General features: G+C 50.8%; 1 protein-coding gene and 1 pseudogene across 5 annotated transcripts in view; both read left to right on the forward strand.

Annotated features, from left to right (window-relative positions):
- The first annotated feature begins 285 nt into the window (after window positions 1-285).
- Window positions 286-18,906, forward strand: part of CTIF (cap binding complex dependent translation initiation factor) — a 220,229-nt gene continuing 201,608 nt past the window's right edge. For 2 of the 5 annotated variants that reach the window (XM_036419735.2, XM_045574964.1), the window contains exons 1-2: window positions 286-483; window positions 930-1,099. The gene's annotated coding sequence lies outside the window, so the exon portion shown is untranslated. The remainder of the gene's footprint in view (window positions 484-929; window positions 1,100-18,906) is intronic. The other 3 variants (XM_045574966.1, XM_045574965.1, XM_036419734.2) reach the window with 3 other exon arrangements.
- LOC118708591 lies at window positions 11,289-11,388 on the forward strand (annotated as a pseudogene).

The raw sequence follows: 18,906 nt of genomic DNA on the forward strand, positions 1-18,906 counted from the left end.
CCCAGGGCTGCGCCAGCGTCCAGGGGCGTGGGGCGCGGGGTTTCGGCGTCGCTGTACTGGGATGCCTCGGATGCTCCAGTGCCCGCCATCCCGGGAAAGAAAGGCGGACTACATTACCCAGCAGGCCTCGCGCCGCCCTCTTCCCTTTCAAGTCTTTGCACGTGGCCGGAGGGGAGGGCGGGGCCTGGACGTCACTCTCCAGCATTCTCTTTCCTTGTGTCAGAGCAGGGATATATTTTTTCCCTTCCTCTACTCCCTCCTCCCCCCCACCCGCCCCTCCCTTCCTCGTACCCTTCCCTCCCTCCTTCCCTCCGTCCCTTCTTGGCTGGGTGTCCGCGCCCGGGAGCCCAAATCCCTCCGCTGCCCGGACGCGCGGAACTCGCGGCGGCTGGAGTCGGCTCTCGGGAGCCTCCTCCCTCCCTTCCCCTGCCCCCTTCCCCCATCCCCGATCCGGCTCGGAGCGGCGGCCAGAGGAACCCCGAGGTGAGCATCCTCCCCCCCCCCCCCCGTTAGCCCCCCTCTTTTAGTCACCTCGGCTTGCCGACGGATTTGGGGACCTGGGAGGAGGGCTGCGTGACGTGTGCGCGTGCTAATAGGTAAATCCGGGGAAACCGCCCCAAACAATTAGCCCCTTCCCGCTCCGTGCGCCCGGGACTGCCAGCCGGCGTCCGCGCTCCGCCGTGGTCCCCCTCCCTGTCGGGGATCGGACTCCGCGGGCTCGCCGCTCCCGAGGTTTGCCCCTTCCCTCCGGGTGCCCCGCCCCGCGGGGAGCCCTGGCCCCGGAGCGCCGGTGGGGAGGGGTGCGGAGGGGCGCGCGGCTGGAGCCCCGCTGGCGTTGGCCCCGCGCAGGGTAGCCGCTGTCATGTGCCGGGTTCCGACTGGGGGGGAGGAAGAGAGCGAGCGTGATTCCTCTCCCTTTTGTTGTGAAGCCCGCATTTGCTGCGGCCAGCAGTTGGTCTGGCAGCGGCCGGACTTGCAGCTGTTCGCACCGTGCTCCGCCGCCGAGGTGAGGAGCGCGGCTCCCGCAGCCGCTCCCGCCGGAGGCTGCTGCCCTCGCGGCTGCAGGGGGACCCAGAGCGAGTCTCCCCTCCCTCCGCTGGTGAGTGATTGTGTGTGGCAGCGGCCGTGTGTGTGTGCGTGTGTGTGTGTGTGTGTGTGTGTGTGTGTGTGTTGTGTGTGCGCGCGCCCGTCCCCGCGGGCTCGGGGATGGCTGTGGTCTAGACAGTCTGCACCCTCCCTCTGTCCCCGGTGAGCCTGCGGGCCCCGGAGGCACCGGGGGTGGGAGCAGAGGAGGACATCACTGCGATGGCAGACTCGGACACTCCCCGCGGCGGCGATCCTGTTGGCTTTTTAGACGATGGTGCTGTCGCCGCGGTGTCATTGGGCCTGGGGAGCCGTTCCGCCGGCGGGGCGGGAGTTGAGTTGACAGGCTCCGGCACACAAGGCTCGCGCTGGCGTGGGACCCGAGCGGCCGCGGGGTGGGGTCCGGCTCGGCTTTTTCAGGACGGAGAGCAGGTGACTCGCCCCGGACGCCGGTCTTGGGGGAGGGCGGGCGGCAGGGGGCGGTGGCTTGGGCCGTGGTGGAGGTCTGGGCTCCCGAGCGCTGCGCGGGGAAGCCCGGTGCGTCCGGAGGGAGTGGCCCGGGGACCGTGCGCCGCAGACGGTAGTAAGTCTCTCCTTTGGCGTTCAAAGAGGAGCAAGGGTCAGAGCCCCTCCTCTGGGCGGCGTTGGCTGTTTGGGGTCGTGGAGTTTGCAGGGTTGGAATTGGGGGGTGGGGGTGGGGGCAGCCGTGAGCTGGAAGGGGGTGCGGCGTGTAAAGGGGAGGGATGGCTGGCGGCACGGGGCGGGTCGCACACCAGAGAGTGAGCGCCGCCTCCCCCGCCCAGCTGTGGGTGAGTACACGCCGCTCCAGCGTGGGGGGCGGGGGTGGGGAGTGGGGGGCCGAAGACCGCTGCATAGTGGGGACGCGCCCGGGTCTTGATCTCGGTGGAGATGGGTCCTGTCAGCCCCTGGTGGTCCCAGCTGAGCTCGTAGTCTTGTGTGTCCGCGCGCGCCTGCGTGCGCGCCCGTGTTACTTGGAGAGGGGGTCGTGCTTGCGTGTGTGCCAGGCTCATAAGGGAGTCCCAGGCCCGAGGGCGGCGGGAGACCCGCAGTTCCTACCTCCGCATCTCACCCCTAAACCCGACACACTGGCTGCCTACTTGGCGGCACTGGGGAGGGATGGTCTGGCTAAACCGGGAGAAGCCTAGGGGAGCTCGAGTGTTCTCTCCCCGCCTCCTTCGTCGCCCCCACGCTTGGGTTGTCCCTTGTACCGAGGAGCTCTCTGGATACGCATGCCCGAGCAGACCCTGGAGGGGGTCCCTCTCCATATTCTTCGTCCTAGAGGCCGTGAGGGCCAAGGGCTGGCCGGCAGTCCCGGCCCAGGCCCAGCTCCAGCCCTGCGCTGCAGCCCTCGCTGCTGCTGGATGCCCAGACCGAGCCTTTGTCGGCTCCGCCCACCGGGCTCAGGCTCCGTGGCCCGGGATTATCTCTCCCAGGCTGGAGGCCCGCATGGTAAGGAAGGAAGCCACCCGAGCTGCGGGCTTCTAGGCGGCTGGAGGCTCAGGCCGGCGAAAGTGACACAGCACTAGAGAGAGCTAGAGGGGAGAGAAGGTGCCGCCCAGAGGGCGGAGAGGGGCTGCAGGCTGTCCAGTAGGCCTTTTGGCCTACCTCTGGATCTGTGCCCAAAACCTCAGGAATCCCGGTTGCAAGCATGCTTGGACCTCAGGAGAAAATTGCCTGGCTTTCAAGAAAACCCAATTACATGAAAACAGAATGCACCCAACAAGCCCCTCACAGGATGCACTCAGGTTGCTGGAGGAAACTCCCTTTGAGTGTTTGGAACAGGACTACGGTAGGTTTATTCATCTGCTGTGTCAAGTGTCTGTCCTGGATTGTGTACGCTTGGAGGCAGTAATTTTGTACCGCATTCTGGGGGACTGTCATCGGTGGTTCACAGATTGCTGGAATGATATGTTTGACTTTTCAGGGCGACCCTGCCTTGTGTACATTGCATTTATTAAGATGATCCTGTGAAGCAGGGATTATTAATCCTGTTTTACAAATGAGCACACTGAGACTCAAAAAATGCTATGACTCTCAGTGGGAGAAGGGTTACTTTCCCCTCTGCGATTTCTCTTCTCAGCCTAAGGCTTTTAGTTGAAATAGTGGTTACTCCCCCTTCCCCTTCCCCCATAGGTCTTACCTCCCCAGGAAGAACTGAATCTGAGAAAGGGGGTGAATTAATGTTGGTAATTTCTCTTGTCAAAATACTTGTGATTTGCTACCAGTCCTCATGACAATAGCCACTGAAAAATAGAAGTCTGCATTGCTGTTGTTATCACGCATGTGGAAACTTCCTGTCAGTGAATGGTTATCAGTTTTTAAACCTCTAATATGTTCCAGAATCATATCTGCATGTAATAAATGCATATGGTACACATTTATGTGATACATGCCTGTGTTCACATGGGTGTGTTCATGGAGTTGTTATTGGATCCAAAGTTTATTCTTTAGTTACTAATTTCAAAACCATCAAATTTAGAGTGTAGACCCTGAGAAACCATCTCAAGTTTTACTACCCATCCCCTCCACCTCCAGGGATGGGGAAGCCCCTCCCCTCCCAAAAAAGCAAAGAACTCTATCACGTATACATGTATTTCTCAGAGTTCATGTACGTGAGGGTTCTCAGACACAGCCTGAAGAAGGGTTATTAGGTTTAGCCAACTAATCAATCATTTATTCCAAAATATGTATCGAGTACCTACCTATTTGTAGAGCTTAACATGTATACAAAGAAAATGTAACATATGGCCCCTGCTTGCAAAAAAAAAAAAAAAAAAAAACAATTCTAATTGGAGATGAATGTAAGATGTTTATTGAACACCTACCTTAAGCTAGATATGCTGCTGTGATTGGGGCACACAAAGATAAGATAGCAGAAACAGCTATGTTATTACAGTGCAATAGGACGGATGATCCAGACACTGTAGGAGGGAATAAATCATAAATATTTTAGAGCCAGCACCCTGGGACTTCATCAGTTTCACATATGTTGGCTGCAAGGGACTAAAAATGCTAGTTCCTATCAAATACAGAAGGAAGTAACAGAGGAAGAAGAGCCGAATGTCCCCGGTTATTTTGGACTTCAGGCTGCTTGGAACCTCCCAGGTGGGTCCAGAGGTACTGCGCATCCTTCTGTGGAAGCTAAGCAGCTAGTGGGAAATAACCCTGAAGCCAGCCAACTGGGCTGAGTAATGAGGGGCTCACAAGTTGTTCTCCATGGTCCTGCCCTGCTCTGCTGGGCAGTGATGGGCAGCGATAGGCTGCTGTCTACTGCCATAGGTTCAGGCTTTGGGCGAGGTCTCACTCAGAGCCTGAGTTTAGTGTCTGTCTTACAGGTCTGTGTAGATGTTTTAATATGGGTCTGCTTTGTATCTATTCATCCCCAAACTCACTCCTGGGGTCCCTGACACTGTCCTCCAGTTTCCTCTCAGTTGCAGAGTCCACTGCCCTTGTCTTTAAGCTTCTGTTGCTTGCAGTGCAGATCAGGAAGGAGGAAGCAGGCAGTGCTGGTTAGGATAGAGAAAGGGTCCTGACCCCCCTTAGAGAACAGGAGGCACAAACAGACAGGTAAACTGCAGTCTGGGGGAATCCTCCAAAGAGGATGGTATTTCTGCATGGCTTACCCAATCGTGTGGCAGCCCCTTTTGATGTTCTTTTGGGGGAAGTGGGGTTCCTCTACCTCTGGGTCTCATTGCTGACTCACTGGTCACCTGGGCTCAGCTGCTCACATTCAGGCTTTGCTTTTCTGCCTCACCCTGCACACACTGTTATTTAGAACAATGCTGCGATGGTGGCCTTTTTGAGTTGTCATCATGATGACTTATTGATATCTGCGTCTTATTTCTGAGTTACACTCAGGCCAGAGCTGTGCTTCAGAACAGGGTGAGAACAGACCCATCCTCAGATCCTAGGCACCCAGAGCTGGGAAGGCCTTGTCGATGAGCTGGTTTGCGTGTGAGGACCCGAGGCCCAGAGGGATGAAATGGCTTGCACAAAGTGGCCCGGAGCCCTGTAGAGTGGGACACGAAATCCTGGATTTTTGATGCCTCATCCAATCTTCTTTCTTTATATGATGGTGTTTTCTGTGGGGGGGTTGGGGGGGGCGGGATAGTGAGGTTCTTACTCACCAAAGAGAGAGAATTCTACATCTTCTCACATCTCCTCTGATTCCAGGAAAGGCTCTGGAATTCATCTTACAGTCTTGAGATTGCTTTCCTTCGAGACTGGCCTGGCTTTCCCTGCCCTCTCTCTCATCTTGGGCATACAGGAATGTGGGAGAGGTGGTAGGCCTTGGGGCCTTCCAGCACTCTTAAGTTTGGCCTTTTGCTTCCATCCCCTGTGACCTCGACCCATAGCAAGGTCCCTTCCCATGGCAAGATCTTCAGGAACCTCCTGAAAGTGAAGAGGACCCACAGATTTCATTTGATTCTCACCTGACCCAAGTGAGGGAAAAAACTATCAGTGGAGTTGGGTAGGGGATTGGTTGGCACTGGAGACTATTATAATACCCGACACCTGATTTGGCTTTACACTTTGCAAAGCATTTCACACAGCTGATCTCATCTGCTTTTTACAGTAGTCCTGGGAGGCTGTTCTCACTATTCCCATTTGGCAGATGAGGAAACTGAGCCACTATAGCAAAGCAGGGATCTGAACCCTGATCCTCAGACTTCAAATCCACTGTCTGGGGCTGAGGTGGCCTACCGTGTCACCTCACATTGCAGTTTTGTGAATAGATGGCCTTGAACTTTTTAGAACTTTTATGCCCACTGTTGGCTCACACCCAGCCAGGGAACCAGATCCAAATGCTAATTTACCCAGGTGGCGGGTTGGATAAAGGATGGGAGGCAGTGATTATAGCAGTGGTCTGGGGCTCGTTTGGGGTGATTTCACGGAAGAGGTGAATTTGGGAATAGATCTGGGGTGGTTGTGGAGGACCTAGAGGAGGTTTTCGGCTGGGGCAATGGCACAAAAATGCTGAAGGGGAAATTGTGGGTATTGGAACTGGGAGTGGAGCTGACTAAGAAGGTTCGGTGATCATCCTGGAGTCAGAAGGCTCTGTTTCTATGCCCGGCTCTACCAGAACCTGGGGCTACAACAGTGAGTGGGCACAGCCCCCACTTCCTGCAAGAGGCCAACTCTCTTGCCCAAGAGATACTTAAACAGTGACTTCAGTGTGGTTCAGGGAGTGCAGTTAAACTCTGCATGGTGCAGTAAATGCAGGGGTAAAGAAAGTCCCGAGAGCCTTACAGTAGCACAGACAAGCGGGCCCTGCTCTTGCATCAAGATCAGGGAGTGCTTCCTGAGGGAGGTAATATAGGTGCTGCAGCTGAAAAGGAATTAACCAGGAGAGGAGATGGGAAAAGGGCATTCAGGGATAGAAACAGTATGTGCAAAGGGTCGAGGCCTGAGGCTGTCTGGGTACAAGGAGGGAGGGAAGCTGTGAGGTCAGAGTTCAAGGTCAGAAGGGCAGACGAGGCTCAGGAGTGAGGATCTTTGTGAGGCTGGCTGGGACCTTGGCCGTTAGCCCGCAGGTAGAGCCTGAAGGACGCTCCATTCGGTCCAGGTCACAGGGGCTGAGGCCTGGAACCAGGGCCATGCGTGTGGAGATGGAGGAAGATTTTATATATATATATTTAGGGAATAAAGTCTTCAGTTATGGCTTAGCTTTGGGGGATAAGGAAAGAGCCCAGTGCCTCCCAGGTTCCTGGCCTCACTTACTTAGTGGGTGGCGGTTTTTACCCAGATGTGACCTGGTTACTGGGGCAGGTCAGCTAGGGTAGGGGAAGGCAGGGGGAGGATTGTGGGGAGTTCATGGTTACACAGGTTGAATTTGAATTGCGGATAGGGTAATCCAGCGGCACTGCCTTACAGACATATGGTGCGCAGGGTGGAAGCCCGAGGAAGCAGTGTGGGCAGGGGCCATGGGCCCAGGAGAGGGGAAGGGTCTGCTGCCGAGTGGAGTGAGGTGGGGCTGCTGTAGACAATAAGGAGACCTCTTCCTCCCTTTGTCAGAGGATCCTTTGTCATGCCGCTTGCCGCTGTCATCAGGGAAGCCAGGCGGGGATGCTGTGTCATGCTGGAGGCCCAGCTAGCAGAATCCAGCGACAGCCAAGAATGAGCTTCAGCTGGAAGCATCGGAGGGCGTTAGGGGACTGGCGTGTGCATTTTTTAAAACATTTTAAAAAATATATATTTTATTGATTTTTTGCAGAGAGGAAGGGAGAGAGATAGAGAGTTAGAAACATCAATGAGAGAGAGTCATTGATCAGCTGCCTCTTGTACGCCCCCCACCGGGGATGTGCCCGCAACCAAGGTACATGCCTTTGACCAGAATCGAACCTGGGACCCTTCAGTCCCCAGGCCGACGCTCTATCCACTGAGCCAAACCAGTTTCGGCTGGCGTATGCATTTTTAATGTCCACAGCCAGCAGGTGCTGTCCCAGGCCCTGGGGCCACGAGGAAAGGGAAAGGAAGATGTGGAGCAGGCAGTCCAGTTTCGAGATGAGACGGGATGTGGACTTAAGAGGCCAGGTAAAAGCTGTAACAACCTGGGCAGAGAAGAGAGTGCAAATCGAACAGAAAAGTGGCAACTTCTCTTCCTGCCGTCCTGGAGCTTCGCATTTTAGGCAGAGCTCCAACTTTTTCCGTTTTTTAATCCTTAGGGCCTAATAGTAGGTGCTCAGCCTATGTCTGTGGATCTGCAGGGACGTGACCAGTCAGTTGTTTGGGGTGGGAGGTCAGTCAAGGAAAGCTCCCATGAACAAGACCAAAGAGGGCACTCCAACACCGATTTAGAATATTTTTAGTACCACAGTCAAGTAAAACAATCTTGAAAACCTTCCAACTACCAAGTCCCTAGAAATGCTGTATAAACTAGCATCCTTTCAAAGAGCTGAGCTCATAAGACGTGAAGAAAAACCAGAGAACTCAAAAGTGAGTGTGGACAGGAAGCTTGCGCATGTGCTAAGCCAGTCCTGTGGAATGGGGGTGACAGTGGGGGGGGGGGAGGGGGTGTTGAGGGGTGATTACTGGCCTCAGAACCAAAGGCGGTTGAGTCCTGATAACATCTCCAGGGCCAGGGGTGAGACTGGGAGCTGGAGCAGAGGGAGTTCTGCCTGAAAGGGGCCCCTGTTAAGGTTTGCGTGCTTGGAGAAAGGACAGGGGGTGGGAGAGGGGGTGGGGCGCTTGCCGGTTTTGGCCTGGATCTGGGGTGGAGAAAAAATCTTCCCTGGAAACTCTGCTTTGGGATGTGGCCTGGAGGTCCTGAGAGGAGGAATTAGCATAAAAAGCCCTGGGGAGCAGGGTCCTCCAGCCTGTGGTCTAGGCCCTTGGGGAGGCCAGGAAGGTCCTGGGGCTCATCACCCTTCACAGACTTGGGTTTCAACCTTGGAGAGATGCTGCAGGACCTGGGTTGCTGGAGAGAGTGAGTGAGGAGGAGAGAGAGGCCTAACTAGAAACTTAAAAAAAAAAAGTTTTTGTTGGTTTTTAGAGAAAAGGGAGAAGGGAGAGAGACAGAGAAACATTGATTGGCTGCATCCCACATTCCCGGCCTGTGCCGGACCAGGAATCAAACTGGCGTCCTTTTGGTGCATGGGCCAGCACTCAACCACTGACCCATACCCACCAGGGCTTGAAACCTTTGAAAAGGACCTCAGGACAACTGCACCCTGACGGAGGCATGTGCAGGGCTGCGTGAGGGGCTGTTCCTGCCCCGGGCTTCACTCTTAGCAGAAGCCTGCAGACCAGTCGTCCAGGAAAGCCAGAATGTTCTCCTTTGCTGTTCACTTTGGCCATGAACTTATAGACGAGGCTCTGTCCGGGCTCCCCCTAAAGGTGCCCTATGCAGATTCCAGTTGCTACTCATGCCCCAGATTGTGCCTCACACTGGCTCCCCCAAGCCCAGAGTCTTGAGTTCCTGGAATTTCAAACAGGGAAGATATCTTGGAGGTCACCTCGCCCATTCCCGCTGTGTGGCAGTCCTGACTACTTCAGCACTTGCTCAGATGCTTCCCACTCTGGGCAGTGTACTGCCTGTGCAGCAGCGCCTTCCCTTACCAGAGGCTGTTGCAGCTGCGAAGGTCTTCTGTGAGCCTCAGCCACTGCCCAGCCCTTGCCACCCCTTGCCCCATGGCTGTCCCGAGAGATGTCTTCCAGGCCTTTCATCACCCTGCTTGCTTCTGATGGCTTTGAGTTGTCAAGCTAAGATTCTGTGACAGTGCAGCCAACTTCTAGCCTAACTTTAGCACAGAAGGCGCTTTTGAAGATCAGATGTATGTTTAGCTGAGCCGGCTGCGTAGATGCAGTCTGTGATGTGAGTAGAAGTTAGAGAAGCGCTGGCTCAATGTGTTCCAGATTACCATGAGAGAAGCAACAGCACGCACTGCAAGTTCTTTCCTCTAACACACAGAAATCATTTTGGCTCAAGTAAGTGACTCAGGAATCGGTGTTTATTGAGTGTCTATTACGTGCCAGGCACAGTGCTAAGCATTCCCTGTTTGCCCCGCTGCATCCAAGCAACTTCCACGAGGGAGAGAGACGGAGAGGCAGAGACATGGAAGTGCCTAGCTGTAGCTGTGACAGTTGAGCCTGAAGTTATTCAGAAAGAATGTGTGTGGTTCCATCCAGGCTGGATGGAGCTGACCCTTCCCTTGCTGTTCCCTTGTAGGGCCTACTCCCTGGGGTAGCAATGTCCTGGTCTCACCACGTATTTGTAGGGCATTTGCTGAGATACTTACGATTTTAAGCCCTGAGACTAAGATAGTGGCCTCCCGGGGCATCCACATCTTGGTGTGTCACCAAGTAGGATGGTGCTCACAAGCAAAGTGTTTTTGAGAGCATGCTGTCTGTCTGTCTCTTGGGGTCAGTCTGCAGTCCCTGGGCTTTCTCAGGGAGCAGAGGCTTTCTGTCCCTTTGCATCTGCAGGATGGTCAGCATCTGTGGGATCATCTGTCCACTAGCTGCCATGACAAGTTACCAGGAGCACAGTTGCCTTTGCAGCAAGGTTGCATCAGTCAGCTGGACGCCCAGATGTGCGCTGCCAGTTTCACACGGGACCCTGTGCTAATAGCACTTGGTGGGGAGGGCCAGGGATTCTGGGAAAGCACCCAGTTTTTCCTCTTCTCCTTCCAAAAAAAAATGATTCTTCATGCTCACATTGTACTAGTTTACCTTGATCCTTTTGCTGCAGGCTCTTACCTGTTACATTTGGTTCAGTTTAGCAGGACTTGTGGCAGACGCCTGCTGGGCACCAGGCTCTGAATGAGCTGAGATGAATTCTGGTGAAACTGGCAGGGCCTCTGCCTGCCATCTGCATCTAGGTGGGGAAGACAGAATGGCCTTATGGGGAGTACTGGATAAGGAGAAAGAAAAGTGTGCCGAGGCAGCCAGAGGTGATTCTAATTTTTTGTGTGTGTGGAAAAGGACACACTTTTGAGAGTGAAGGGAGGTGCTGTTAACAGTCCTGCTGGGACACAGATGTAAACTGGGATGTCCTTATGGCCACCAGAAAGGGTATTTGCTTGAGGGTCACACCTGACACTATTATCACACCGCAGGATGCACATGCGGTTGATGGGGGTAGCGGTGCGCCCAAGAGAAACCAGCATCTGTTTCCTCATTTTGTTTCGGAACCAGAGAGGGAAGTATTATCTGTGGGGACCGTGGGACCAGCTTTCTGATGGGGCTCAGTTTCTAGCCACAAGGTCCTATCTTAGACCTCTCCATGACCTCACTTCTCGGATTGGAGATGGAAGTTGGGAGAGATAAAAACACCTGGCTTGTTAGGATGTTGGGTTATTGGCAAAAGAACACAGGACTAACAGTGGCTTGGAAAGCAAGGTGTTTGTAGACTCAACATAGCCAGAGGCCTGAAGAGAGTGGTCCTAGGGTTGGTTCACTCAGTGGCTCAGTAGTGATTGCAAGGACTCATTCTAACCTCCTAGGCCGCCATTTCAGCATGCTGGCCTTTATCCTCAGGTGCACTGTCCCCCTCCATGGTCCAGACATCACATTCTCATAACTGCACTTGCAGGCAGGCAGGAAAGTCAGTTTCTCGTTTCTCCTTGTGTCTTGATCTATCAGGGAGGGGGAAATTTTCCAGAATCCTCCCTCTAAAATTTTCATCCAAGTCCATTGAAGATAAATGGGTCAATACCCATGCCTAAGCTCAAGTCGAGGTTGAGATCTCTTCTCGGCCTTTTGGCTAAGATCGAATGTAGTATCTGTTCTTATCAGTTTAATATCTAGTAGGGTTGAAATAGCAAGCTTTTTGCCTCATCTGTAGAGGTGAGCTCTGCTGTTAGGGAAGTGGGAAGGGAAATTATGGTTGGAGAAACAACAATTAATGTTTTCCTCACCAAATTTTAATAGGCTTTATTTATTTGTGGAAGTGTCACATCTATTGAGATTAATTTTTTTAATTTTTAAAAATATGTTTTTATTCACTTCAGAGAGAAAGGCAGAAGTAGAGAGAGACAGAAACATCAATAATGAGAGAGAATCATTGATCAGCTGCCTCCTACATGTCCCACACTGGGGATCAAGCCCACAACCCAGGTATGTGCCCCAACCAGGAATCGAACTATGACTTCCTGGTTCGTAGGTTGACACCCAACCTCTGAGCCATGCTGGCTGGACCAGAGATGAAATTTTTTATACCTCAATATAATATACTCCCTGGCTCTGGCAAGCACTGATCTACTTTCTCTCACTATAGTTTTGCCTTTTCTAGTTATTATTATTTCTTAACCCACAGTATTAAATTGCTTAGTGAGTACTTTACATGTGTGATCTTTATTAGCCTTCAAGGTCCTGTTTTATAGATGAGAAAACGAGGAAACAGAGAGGTTAAGCAATTTCACTGAGGTCACACAGCTGAGAAGTGACCTAACCCATTTTGCTCCAGTTTTGCCTTTTAACCATCACACACAGGGACTGACAAGTTAGGCGGATGGCTCCTTGTGATGTTCTGGGTGGCCTTTGGCAGTCACTGCACACCTGGATGTTTTCTCTTCAGTGACCTCAGGGATTGGATGAGTGAATATCGGAGATCTCCAATCGCCTCTTCCTGAGGTTCCCAGTGCCAGGCCTCTGAGGCATAGCGGGGAAGAACCCTGTGATGTCATTTTCAGCACCTGCCAGCATCTAACATAGCAGCTCTAGGTCTCCCGGATTTGGCCAGTTGAGCCTATGTTTTGGCAGTTTGTTCTTCCTGATAAAAGTGATTCCTTTTCAGTGAGGTAGGAATTATCCCCATCCTGAGCCAGGCTGTGTTCCAGGTCTCTCGAGGAGATGTGGGCTTCCCGTTAGGTCTGCAGAAGGGTATGGGGAAAGGGTTGCTGATGAGTGACGTGATGTGTTTCCTTCCTCTGGATAAAACACACGTGGTTGACTGCAGCCTCATACATGTGAGAGAGAAACCAGCCACGTGGGCAACAAACATTGGGAGCCCAGAGTGAGCCACAGACCTCTGTGTCTTTAGTCATTTTGTTTCCATTTCCCTTGAGACCCAGGGGGATGGCAGGTGAAGGTGAGGGTCAGGGTGAGGGTGAGGGTGAGGAGAGGGTGGCGGGTGGTTCCAGGAGTCCACAGACTGAACACGTGGCAGTATAGACAAGAAGGATTGCTTTGGGGACCTGGTTTTAAACCTCCAGCAGGCTGGCTCCTGGTGTGTCCCCACAGGGCTGCAGTGACTTTAGTTACCTCTTTAGGGCCAAGTTTATTTAATGTGTCTGTAATAGGTTTTAGAGCCAGAAAAGCACTAGTGTACCGAGATCCTCGTCCCCAGCCGCCTGCTTTGACCTCCATAGCTCAGATCCCCAGCTCCCTGGGCTCAGCGTTCACTGGGCCAGGAGGAAAGAGCCAGCCGAATGCTTCAGCTCATATGGCTGAGTAGACACTGATGCCCCCGGGCCCTGTGGACGGGCTGTTGTCTCCTTTCATGCTTTTGTCAGCACCACCAGGGGTTATTACTCCTGGCATTCTTGTGAGGTGACGAGAGAGCTGTCTGGGCCAATGTGACACTTCCAGTGGGGACATTGAGGCAAGAAAAAGCAGGTGACTTGGCCAAGGTCACATACCACATTTGCCAGTGAGAAAACAAATTAAAGGCTGGTTCTCTGTTCAGTTACTCCCCGCCCCCTGCTATGCCTTAAAGCCCGCAAAATCATCTGGTCTGCTCCTGCCAAGGCATTCGGAGTGAGTTAATTAAATGTTTGACCAAATAGAGCAGCCTGATTTTTAGGTTGATAATTTTGATGTAAATATTCAAATGGCCCTTGGCAGGAAAAGGTTCCCCACCCCTGCCTTCAAGTATGCTGATGGAGTATATGCTGATTTCCAGTTAAAAGTCTATGAACTTATAAAAAATTTAAAGCTCTGTATCTATACAAATGTGCATTAAAAAAAAAACTCGTTATTTCATCATTGCATAGAAGAAACTAAGTTTAATAAAAAGTCAATACAAGGTCAAGGACAATATTATGTACATGGGAATGACAGACAACATTTAAAAAAAAAAAAAAAAGTGCCGAATGTTGGGAAGTGCAGCACAAGCAGGTTTGGGTTGAGCTTCTGTCGAGCTTGGTACTGGGAACATCTTGAATAATACATGTCCAGTTTCAGCCCAAGGCTGCCTCTTTTCATGTAACAAATGCAGGTTCCTAAATATTCACTTACATCAAACTTTTATGTGTATGATTGGGATTTGAATTTACAAAAGGTGGTCATTACCTAAAGACAGCTTCAGTAAATATTTTTGTAAAGAAAATACTCCTTTTACATAGTCTCCAGTTTTTTTGTTTTTGTTTTTGTTTTTTTTAAATATATTTTTATTGTTTTTTTACAGAGAGGAAGGGAGAAGGATAGAAAGTTAGAAACATCGATGAGAGAGAAACATCAATCAGCCACCTCCTGCACACCCTCTACCAGGGATGTGCTCGCAACCAAGGTACAAGCCCTTAACCAGAATCGAACCTGGGACCTTTCAATCCGCAGGGGGATGCTCTATCCACTGAGCCAAACCGGTTTCGGCCTCCACTTTTTTTTTCTAAAGCACCTGTTTAACAAGTTTAGACTTTGAAACTAACTTCTGTTATCCAGAATTTTGATAACCAGAAGCTTCAATGTATCTGTGAGAAAGATTATCTTAGCAACAAATATGCTACAATTAAGAGTGTTCTATTTGACATCCATTCTCCAACGGGTGATAAGTGCTCTTATCTAAAGTTAATAACTACAGGGTGCATTAGAGAGCTAACTCACACTAGTAAATGGATAGGTTTGCTACTCGAATTCAGATAATCTGGAAGAGTTGTGTTGAAGTTGAGACAACTACTGTAACTCAGCGCTTAAAGCCAGGTTTTCTCTTCTGTATTGTGAGCAACGGTGGCCATTGGTTCTGAGCCCAAATTAGGGTGTGCATTTGAGTATTTGAAATCGGGACGTCTCCCAACTGTCATTTTACATCTAGGTTGGGACTCTGGGTCTCCGTTTCAAATTCGTGGATGTGCTCATATGATATTCAAGACAAAAATATTTTATGGTAAAAATATTGGCCCTACCTTCAGACCTTCTTGAGACCTGCTTTTTCTTTCTAGTCCCTCCCCCCGGACCCCCAATATCTTAGCTTCTTTCGATTTGTCCTTAATACATGTGCAGTGTGTGTTGGTTTTCCACAAGCAAGCAATTCTCTGACACCAGCTGGGTGTCCTACAATTTGACTCCATTCCGATACTACCTACCTGGAGATGGCGGCAGACCCACAGGTTAACAGTCTTACAAGACTGCCTCCTCCCACCCCCACTTCAGGTGCCACTTGCAAGTCCTGGGGTGGTCACCTGTGCTCCTCACTGTCATTAGGAGACCCTAAAGACACCTTCCTCAGGTTTAATTAATTTTCTAGAATGGCTCCTGGACTCAGAGAAACATTTTACTTACCAGAGTACTAGTTTGCTATAAAATGTAGAACTCAGGAATAGCCAGGTGGAAGAGCTTTGTAGAGCAAAGTGTGGGGAAGGGCATCAGACATGCCATTCACCTCGTTCCTTAACTGGACGCTCTCTGAACCCCCATCCTTTTGGGTTGTATGGAGACTTCATTACATAGGGATGAGTGATTAAATCATTGGCCATTGGTGAGTGAATTCAATCTCCAGTCTCTCTCTCTCCTCTTCAGATGGAGGTCAAAGGGGTTGGGACTGAACGTTCCAGCCCTTCCATCACATGGTTGGTTCCCCTGGCAACCAGCTGCAGCATCCTTAGGTGCTTTCCAAAAGTCATCTTATTAACATAAACCCTGGTGGGAAGGGGTATGAATATCAAGGCACCTTTATAGTTCTTATAGGTTCCAAGGGTTTTAGGAGCTCAGTGCCAGGAACAGTCAAAGATAAATAGCTTACTATAAATGACGTTATTACAGTCCCTTATTTATATAACAGAATGTTAAATCTGGAGCCTACGTTCTCACCCCACCTGCCAAATTTGTAACAGAGGAACATTTTTCCATGTTACCTGTGGGAGCAGATGGCTCTGTGACCTGTGCAAATGACTGAACTTGAAGAGCACAGGTCATGGGCTTCTCCTCGGGGCTTCTCGGGCTTCCTCCGAGCATGGTGGCTGGGCTCTGAGAGTGAAAGTCTCAAGAAACAGGAGGGAGAGGCTGTCCCGGAAACGGGCTCAGTGTCATGTCCGTATACCGAGTCCAGATTCGACGTGTTCACCACAGTGAAGGGAAGGGATGGAGACCAGACCCTGCTTCCCGTAGGAGGGGTGTCAGCTGTTTTAGGGCCGTAAGGACTAGTGTCACAGACAGGGAGTATCGTCCCTTCTCACAGACCTCCACGGAGCTCACATTTTATTGGCCACTCGCAGTCTTTTGTGGAGGGATGGGATGTGTGTCATGGGGACGCAGTCATAGTAAATGCTTTGTGCGATGTCACTTTTATATTTTAACTAGAGGCCCAGTGCACGAAATGATCCTCAGCCCAGCCTGCACTCTCTCCAATCTGGGACCCATCGCAGGATGTCTGACTGCCCGTTTAGGCCCGATCCCACCGGGCTTCTCGTGCTCTACAGCTCCTGGCTGCTTGGGATTTATTTGCCTTCTATAATTGAAACTTTGTAACCTTGAGCGGAGGCCAGGGCCAGCATACTCACTCCTGAATGGCTGGTGGGTGTGGCTTGTAGTTTGTAGCAGAGGTATGGTCAATTTGCATGTTTCTCTTTTATTAGATAGGATTGTTCGGCAAATGGCTTCCCCTTGTCATTTAACCAGTCGCTCTCAGAGTTGGCTGAAATATACAAGTCTTGCCCTTGCCCGTCCTTCCTGAGCATCTTTTCCCCTGCAGGGCATCCACAGTTATTGGCCTTCTCAGAGCAGCTCCACTGTGGCAAGACCTTATGCTGGCTGCTGGGGCGCTACAGAGATGAGCCAGGAGACACCTGTGCCCCTGTGCCACTTGCAGGGAGCCCACGGTTGGTATTGTAGTTGGAAAGCGCTGGCCTCGGGGTCACTGTTTTTCAAGGTCTTCAACTGGCGGAACGTGGTGGGAGCATGTGTGCGGGCAGTGCCGACTGTCTCTTTCCCTTTCTGGGGCTCCTGATTGGAGAACGTGCCCTGGCCTAGGAGGGCAGGGACCTGGGTTCCAGTGATGTCAGATAACTCCCTGCCCTGTTTCTTCATCTGTAAAATAGGAAATTAGGTCTAGTCTAAGGGTCTGCAAACTGTGATCCCCAGGCCCAAGCATACTTTCCAGAATGACTTTTATTGGCACACAGCCTGCCTATTGATTGGTGTGTTTCCACGGTTGCCTTTGGCTAATCTCAGCAGAGAGTGTGTGGCCCACAAACCCTAGAACCATAGTCGGAAAACTGTGGCTCGCGAGCCACATGCGGCTCTTTGGCCCCTTGAGTGTGGCTCTTCCACAAAATACCACGGCCTGGGCGAGTCTATTTTGAAGAAATGGCGTTAGAAGAATTAAAAAATTTGGGTCTCAAAATAAATTTCAATCATTGTCCTGTTGATATTTGGCTCTGTTGACTAATGAGTTTGCTGACCACTGGCCTATTCTCTGGCACTTTTCAGAAAGTTTATGAACCCCTACTCTAGATGCTTCATTTTAGCCACAAAGTTCTTCCTCAGAGAACTTGAACATTTTTGTTACCAATAAATCAGTTCTTTTCACACTTAACCATGTGCCAGGCACTGTACTACGTGCTTTAAAATTATTCACTGATTTAATCCTTATAAAAACCTTGTGAGATGGGTGTTATCTTTATTTTTTTAATTTTTCAATTACAGTATACAGTCAGTATTATTTTGTATTAGTGTCATATACTTTACAAAATGTTCCCTGATATTTCCAGTACTCACTTGGCACCAGGCATAGTTATTACAATATTATTGACTATGTTCCTTAAGCTGTACTTTATATCCCCATGACTGTTTTATAACTACCAATTTGCACTTCTTAATCCCTTCACCTTTTTCATCTATTGTCATAATCCCACTCCTCTCCAACAGCCGTTTGTTCTCTGTATCTGTGAGTCTGTTTCTACTTTATTTTGTTCTTTAGATACCACATATAAGTGATCATATATAAGTGATCATATGGTATTTGTCTTTCTCTGACTTACTTCACTTAGCAGAGTAAGATGGGCATTATTTTATCATCCTCATTTAGAGAAGAGAAAATTGAGACAGTAAACAGAGGTTAAGTAACTTGCCGAAGGTCACACAGCTCCTAAGTGGGAAAGGCAACATTTGAATTCGGCAGTCTGGCTGCTGCGTTCTTACCCATCACTTCATGCTGCCACTCCTGGTGGCCTGAGGTGAAATTGGGTGGACAGGGTGGCTGTGACTGGAACTGATCTGGGGTGGTCACCATCTTCCCCTCATCTCCTGGCCCTTAGGGCCTTCAGAGCCATAACTAACAAACTGTGGAGGGTGTAAGGTTAGCAAATAGTAGGGTCCCACACTTGTAGAGGGGACTTTAGCTTGTTTAATTTCTACAAGAGGAGTTGGTCCTGACTGTTGGGAACTCAGGCAGGCCTGGAATTACAGAGAGCACTGTTCCTGGGGAATGAGGACTCCAGATAAATACCATTTCTAAACGATCATAATTATGCCAATAAAAGTGAGTGCTTGGGGTCCAAGGTCCACATTTCAGAACAGTACCTGGAAGAGGCACCTTTCGATTAATTGTAATGCCCCAAACAAATACTAAAACCTGTAAATCTATTTGGAGCCAGGTCCCTGGGCCACAGTGATTTATCTCAGAATCGAGCCATAAAATTCAGCCAGGGCTGACTTCCTACATTCAATGTCACCTTCCCTGTTCCCTCCTACCAATAACCCTAAATCAGCCCCTGGAGGCCAGAGGTGAGGCAGCATTTGTTGAGGAGGTGGGATCCTGGAGCTGCAAAGAGGGGCTCCAGGGTCTTTCCTGTATGCAGATTGGCTGTCTTGACTGAACCCCCCTTTCTCATAAGGAGGAGTGTTAGGGGATGAGATTCAGCCTTCCCCTCCCCTTGAGGCTGAACCACTCCTAGGAGCACGGAGGGGAGCGTGACTCATTTTTACTGCCAATGGAAAGCTGGCCTTGATCTTGGTGGTGATTTGAAGGTGAGTGGGACCTTGGGGGAGTTTATTCCTTGGTGTTTTGGACGCTGTCCACCATGGTACTTGTTCACATTAGTGATTTAAGAGGATTCCTGATTCCTAGGGACACCCCTCCCCCTTCTTGCCGGGGGTCCTCTGCCTGTAGGTGCAGAAGGGTCTCCTGTTCTGAGGTTTGTGCTGTCT

This window comes from Pipistrellus kuhlii, unplaced genomic scaffold (genome assembly GCF_014108245.1).
Source record: "Pipistrellus kuhlii isolate mPipKuh1 unplaced genomic scaffold, mPipKuh1.p scaffold_m20_p_6, whole genome shotgun sequence".
Classification (NCBI taxonomy): Eukaryota; Metazoa; Chordata; class Mammalia; order Chiroptera; family Vespertilionidae; genus Pipistrellus; species Pipistrellus kuhlii.